The sequence below is a fragment of the Cupressus sempervirens genome, chromosome 2 (genome assembly GCF_028749045.1).
Source record: "Cupressus sempervirens isolate cs-2001-9-10 chromosome 2, ASM2874904v1, whole genome shotgun sequence".
Taxonomy (NCBI): Eukaryota; Viridiplantae; Streptophyta; class Pinopsida; order Cupressales; family Cupressaceae; genus Cupressus; species Cupressus sempervirens.
The window spans coordinates 341,181,521-341,189,267 of NC_143119.1; positions in this window are offsets into that span (position 1 = coordinate 341,181,521).

The window sequence follows — 7,747 nt, forward strand, 5'->3', positions numbered from 1 at the left end:
ATGACAAGATGATGAGTTGTATCAACATGACAATAGTGAGATGCATGTCTTAAAGAAGTAGCTAAAGGTTAGTGAAGACATGGTTGTGGTAGCTTTGGTATGTTATGACAACACTCACAAGATGGTGGAGGATCTACATAGGAAGGCTCAAAAGGGAGTGAAAGGAGATTTTCTTGTTGCTGATTTGTAGGTAGTCAAAACAACCCTTGAATCTATGAAATTTGATTATTTATGTTTGTTGTCTAATAAGGATTATACTCTTAAGGTTGCTAAAATATATGTTGATTAGTTGAATAAAGGAAGGAATGAGATTATGGAGCTCAATAGGGAGCTTAAGTATACTCATGAGGCATTTGATGATACTCGTATTTCTCTTCAGGAAGAAGAAAATCAGGTTAGGATCATAAATCATTTTCGGGAGCATGAGGGAAAAGAGAAGCAGGAGTTTTTCCAAGAAGTAATTGATGAACTTGATAGCATTCAGTAGACTTGTGACTTGGACAATTCCAAAAGACCAAGTACTCAAATTTCAAATCACATTCAGCTTATACACAACCCCATATTTGAAATGGATGTTGATTTGACTTTCGGTAATCCCTTTTTTGAGATAAATGAGGGAACCCTTTTTTATTGTCATGAAGAGGATGATCTTGACTTAAAAATATTGAATCCAGATACAATTCCTAGTAGTGAATCTTTGTTACATGATTGATGTGGTGAATTGACCACATTTTCTTGTCCTTTGATCAGTCCAAATATGGTTCCCAATTTCAACCCATACATGTGTTGGATGGATTTCATACATCAATCATTGAATAGATCTTGGTGGAGTATTGAAGAGAGTTATGTTTCAATCATAGGGAATAGTTTTTCAGCTTCATTCTTACTCATAGCACCTATGTACTTGGGGTTTCTCCAAATTAATGATGATAGTATATTATTTGATGTGCCCTTGGTGTTGTTTTTAGGTTTTGAGTAGCTTGTTTCTTACATCAACTATTTAGGTTAGGTCATCACCATCTACTAGGTTATGCATAGCTCCTTGATACATTTCTAACTCATCATATCAGCTGGTCATGACAACAGGGTTCGGGATCCAAGTGTTGACTATATGTATCTATGGCATTCTGAGGATTTTGTTGTAATTATACACATTTTGAGACTGGATGCAATTATGATCATATTTGTATAGCCTAAAGATACAATGATTCTTCATAGATTAACATGGGATCCAGGGATCTAGTTGATGGATGGGTTGCAGTTTGACTCCTTGCTTTGCAGTATGGCAAGATTTATTCTCAGATTGGGCTACATAGCTACTTGCAAATTCATATGGGATCCTAGTATTGATTGCTTGAGGACAAGCAATCTCAAGGAGGGAAGATTTGTAATGTCCCCTTTTGGGACATTAGAAGATTTAAAGACATATTCATATAATATTAAAATTGACTATGAGAGCATGAATAAAAACGTAAAATTTAATTTTATAAGCTGGACTAAAGGTGACAAGGAGGGATAAGATGAAAAGATAGGAAGGGAGTTGAAGAGTCACAACTTTGGGGATTAAAAAGTAGAGAAGCTCATTCATTTGGTTATACTTGGTTTACAATTCATATTACAATTTCTCTCTTGTGAGAGTTATTTAGAAAGCTTTAGATTTCATCTAGTAGGAGGACAAAAACCCTCATGTCAAGAGGTAGTGGATGCAAACCCATTGTCCATGGAGACATCACTTCAAGTGTCTCATTTGTGCTTATAGGTTCTTTTCTTGGCATTCCAATCCGACTGTAAAATTGTGTTTAAGATTGGACATTGAATAATAGTTATTGTGTTGTTGTATAATGCAATAACATGTTTTAAGATATTTTATGAGAACCTACTAGTTTTATATCATTGGCTTATAATGCAACTTTGTATGCTTGAGTTCAGAATATTATATTGAGTAAGAAAGCATGTAAATATCTATTAGGGATATTTCAACATTCACTAGAACCTTAAGAATGCTAGCAAATGAGAGCATGATAGATTCTATCTTTTCAAAGATAATATCTTGTATTTATTGTATGCACACACACCAATATAAATTTGAACCTTTTTCATATTCAATTAATGATAATTTAATTTATTGCTAAATTCTAAATAATATCACTCACCCCTATTGTACAATTTTGTAAAACCTAATCACATAGTCTAATTATGTCAAAGGTCTACCTATACTAAAGTGATTCTCCTCACTTTTTGCATTGATGGTACAAAATGCCAGAGATGGGTTGCAAGAAGATGTGAACAATCCCAACAGTTGATTTTTACTATGGTTATATTCATCTGGAATGGATGGACATGTGCATACTTGCAACAGGGATTAAGCAAGCTATATTCATTGTTTTCATATGCATTAACTGACGATTCAATAGGTTTGTAATAATGGAAGTTAGTGGCAAGTATTTTCAAGGTGACTTGTTGTCTCGTCTACCCTAGTTGCAGAGGAAGAAAGTCATTCACCTATTCGACACCATTATCCTACTTGTGTGGCACATTGTCGTCTCTCCCCAATAATAGTTGGGTACATAGATAAGAATCAAAATTGTATAAAGTTTTTTGCTTTTGGTAGAGGAATAAAGATGTAGTAATTTAAATGGGAAAGGTTTTTAAGAAAGGGAACCTCAATTGTAGTTCATTATTTCCTCAATATTTCAATAAGAGCTCTCTACTCATTGGATAAATTTCTGAAAATGCCAATGAATGTAACCACATTTTTTTCTTTAGATATCACTAAAAGTTGTAAATTATGTCATCAGAAATAGTTAGTCTAATTTTTTTTGTCTCCTTATCATATATTTCCTCATATTTATGTGATTTTTCTAACAAATTTTGCTGAATGGTTTCATGTGCAAAGACCCACAAGTAGTTTCAGTAGATGATTTGTTTTGCATCCTAGAAAGAAAGAAAATGTAGTGGGCTCTAACATAATAGTTGCAAATCTTAATAAGATGGAAGGGATTAAAATGCTAGGAATATTGGTTGTTTGCATAGACTACACAGTCAATGGAAAAACTCCTAGCCACACACAACCAAGAGCCACTAAAGCCCATGTTTTACGGGAAGGCATACTTCTTGTTGGGTTTATTGATACCAATACTTAGTTTTTTAGCAAAATGTTGGAGAAAGGAGATGTGTTTGTTTTACCAAAGGGGTTAGTACATTTCCAGTAGAATATTGGGAAAGAAAATGTATTTGTAATTGTTGCATTAAGAAGAAAACTTCTTGGAGTTTAGCTAGTTGTTAATTCTATCTTCAAATCGAATCCTACCACTTCCCGATTCTATGTTGAGAAAGGATTTTTGCATCAGCAAAGAACTTGAGATAGGCAGATGACATTGGTGTAGCCTATAAAGGTATATAATTATTCAATTCTCAATTGGTATGTGTCAATTGTAATGGTTCTTTTGCCTTGGCTATGGTGCATAGTTTAGCTTCTAGGTCTTCAATCATTTTCCTCCTTTTCTTCTCCTTTGAAGCTATCTTAATGTTCATAGTTATTCTTGAATTTGCTTCTTCATATCTACCAAAAGGTTCAGCCTTGGCATCTATTTCTTCTTTTAGTATTGCATCACTATTTGCAGTCACTACATCGTTATTTATCTCATATTCAAAACATTATAACCAAGCCTTCCTCAGCTTATCTTCCTATATAAAAGTGTTTTTTGTATCAACAAGAAAACATATGTCACTGTAATATTTTGTGACCAATTCTTTAGGTATCCTTATCCTCTTTTTCATCCTTTTCTTAAACTCGTCAAAGTAAGCATTCATTACATTTTCAATTTTTTTTCCTAATTTACTCAATCCTTTGTCTGATTTCCTAAATGTTCTTGAGTCATGCAATTCTTTCTTTGATGTCCAAACTGGTGACACTTGGAACATGTATTTTTAGGTGCATAATTCTTTCTCTGATTTTTCCAGTAGGGTTTTGACTATGATCTGCATTTATATGCTCTATGTCCATATTTCTGACAGTTATAGCAATATCCTTCAAATTTAGGAGTAGCAACTATGTTCCTTAGTCCTAACCTACATTCCTATATTTGATGTCCTTGTTTCTTGTAGTAAAAATAGTAACCAGTAAACTTAGGTTTAGAATTTTGCATACCATGTTTGTTTCTACAAATATTTAAAGTATGACCAAGTTTTCCATAGTGATAGCATGTTGATTTGTCCTTTGACTTTGCATTCCTCAATTCTCCATTCCTGGATGATTCTCCTTTTTTAGTGCATGAATGTCTTAACCCATTAGAATAGCTTGATGACTTCATAAGTTATTCAAACTATTGCATTGCTTCCTTTGGTTTTTTGAATCACTCCATGGATTCTTTCTCATTTTTCAATTCATTCTTTAGTATGTCCTTCTGTGATTTCAGATTTGCAATTTCCACATCCTTATGATTCAATTCCCAATTTGCAAGCATGAATAAATTCATCATTTATAGTTCAATGTTTGTGAGCTTCTGCATATTTGATATCCTTTCTTCAGGTCTAGTAGCCATTACACTTTTGTCTTCTTCAACCATAGTCATGTCTTCTTCAGCTTTCTTCTTTTGTTCAGTAACTACATGTAATCTTACTAATTGGATTTCATGTTCTCTTTTCTTTCCTCTTATTTTTTCATTCAAGAGTTTTTTCTTTTCAAGTAAATCAATAGATGCTTTGGCAATTGGATTGATTGGGTCAAACAGTCTTTCAGTCTCAACTTCTTCATATGAAAACTATTTTATTGGGATGGCAATTTCCTTTCTCCTTTTAGGGAATCCTTCAGACCTTGTCTTGCCTTCTCAAGTTTCTGCAGTGTGATTTGGATGTCAATCACCTGATTGTCAATAACCTTATCCATTTTGAATGCCTCCATTTCCAAGATCTAATCTCCAAGTTGTTAAGCTTCTCTTAGACAACCAATGCTCTGATACCAATTGTTGATTATTGGAGGAATAAATAGGATAAATTATTGGAGGAATAAGCAAGATAAACTAGATACTAAGAGGGAGAAGGGTGAATCAAAATCTATAACACTTTATAACTTCCCACAAATTCATTTACACCTACCAATAATTTGTGCATGTAAAACTTGTAATGTAAAATTATTGTAACATATAAGTCTAGGCAATCACATGCACGAAAGTAAAACACATAACATAGTATTTGTTACCTAGAAAACCTCCAAGGTGAAGGTAAAACTAGGGTGGGGATGACACCCACAAATCTTCACTACTATAGTAATAAAGTTAACCAGTTAAGGTTACAATGTTTGACCATAAAATATGATCTACCCTATGTTACGCCCTTAATATTGGTGTATATAGGGTTATGAATAGTCAACTTGTGGCTATCTTAATCCTTAATTAATTCATGTTATCATTATTATATTATTATTTAGGTAGGTAGGTTGGCCTAGGTGTTATGTAGGGTTGTGTTTATTCAACCTAAGCATTATTAGGTATATAGAGGAGGTTGTGAATCTTATTTCAACATCATATTGTGAAGTGCGTTCTCATTGGAGATATTTGGAGGTTGCCCCATCGAAGTGGCCTATTACTCTTAGTCATTATCAAGTATTTATATAATATTTCATATTATTTCTTCTATTGTGTAATTTATTTCATTACAAGTGGTATCAAAGCATGATCTTGGCACCATAGAGGCAAGATTTTTTCTCAATATTGGAGCAATTTGGGAAGAGCATAACTTTCAGATTTTAGTGAATTTTTCAAAGATTTTTAAAGGGTTTTTGAAGACCATATTAAAGAAGCTATAGTCCAAAATTTAGAGGAAATGGAGCAAATTTGAGAAAATTATTGCAGAATTACTATTTCTATACAATTTATTGAGATCTTCATATCTCTCACATCCTGCGAAATTGGAGTATAACTTGTATTGGGTTTTTGAATTCATAGTAGAGGAGCCTAAATTTCAAATCTTGGAGAAATCGAAGAAAAAAAAAAGCAAGATATTGCAAAATTAGGAAAATTCTGTCTCAAGGTAGCAAATTTGCTTTTTTTTTTGGGGATTTTTTCCAAGTAAGGGTATCTTGGCCCTAGTAAGTTACAGTAAAAAATAATTAAATAAATTTGAGAACTTAAATTTGATTTTTGTGAAATATTGGTTTCCATCATGATGAGGCCTTCAATAAGAGGCAAAAAGAATGCTACCACACTGGAGAAATCCTCTAATCATGATTGAGAAGCAACAAAGGATAGTAATCTCAATGAGGAACATAGTAAGTTCAAGGAAGGAGTTAAGAGGGACATAGTAAGTTCAAGGAAGGAGTTAAGAGGGATATGTGTGACCTATGAGGAGATATATCATAAATACGAAGCATGTTAAGCACCTATATGAATGAAACAAGGAAGGAGCTCTCAAGCAATCAAGGTGACCTTCAAGTCGACTAATAATGACACAATTTTTATTAATCCTACGGGATCAAGAAATTTTTTTCCAAAGGTGGATATGCACAAATTTGATGGCAAGGATCCTCTAACATGGATAAATCAAATGGAGAATTTTTTTGAAGCACATCAAATCCCATAAGAAAAAAGGTCACGATGACTTCCCTATATCTAGAACCAAATCAATTCATTTGGTATCATTGGCTTTGTACTCATAGGAGGAAAAAGGGTCTTACTATATCATGGTCAATTTCTATAGAAGAACTCCAAGCACAATATAGCAATAGTGCGACAGAAAACTTCTTTAGCCAACTTGCTAAGCTTCAATAAATATGATTAGTTAAGGATTATATTCAAAAATTCCAAAATCTATCCTTAAGATTGCATACAATTACAAAGGAGAACTTGAATGATTTATTCTTGGGTGGTCTCAAGGATCACATTCAACATGAGGTATGCATGTTTTATCCCAGCTCAGTAAATGAATCTTTTATATTAGCACACAAGGTAGAGGAGAAGTTCTTGATTCCTAGAAAGCAAGGGGCTAATGTGACAAGAGAAAAAGGATATTCAACACCTTGTCTTCCTCAACCTACTAGGTTGACTCCACAACAAATTAAGGAGAAAAGAGAAAAAGGGTTGTGTTTCAATTGTCATAGCAAATATAGTCGAGGACATAAATGTAGTGAAAAGAAATTGTTCTATATTGAAGGTCCAAGTGAGGAAGAAGAGGATGAGCCCATATCAGAGGAGGATAGGGAGCTAGGTGAGGAATCACATGATTCTCAAACAATCATTTCTTTTCATGCACTTTCAGGTTCCAGTGCACCACAAACTCTCAAGGTAGTGGGTTTCTTAAATAAGTAGAAAGTAACAATGTTGATCGACTCAGGTAGTACTCATAATTTCATCAGCAAAAAGTTGGCAACTCTTCTAAATTATTTTATATATCTAGCCCCAGAGTTTCAGATTTTGATTGCAAATGGGGGCACAGTTAGTTATTTAGGGAAGTGTCATAGCATCAAATTATCCATGGGAGATTATCAACTTGATACCCCAATGTATGCAATATCCATGGGTGCAGTGGATATTATTTTGGAAGTACAATGGCTTACTACATTAGGAACAATTGAGATGAACTTCCAAGAACTATTCATGCGATTTCAATCAAAAGGAAAGGTAGTGGAGCTAAGGGGGTTCAAGGAAAAATCCCCATAGATGGTAAGCTCTCATCAAATGCAAAAATTTCTTAAGACAGGTGTGGATGGATTTGTGGCCCAACTATGTTCATTAGGAGTCTCTCAATCTAA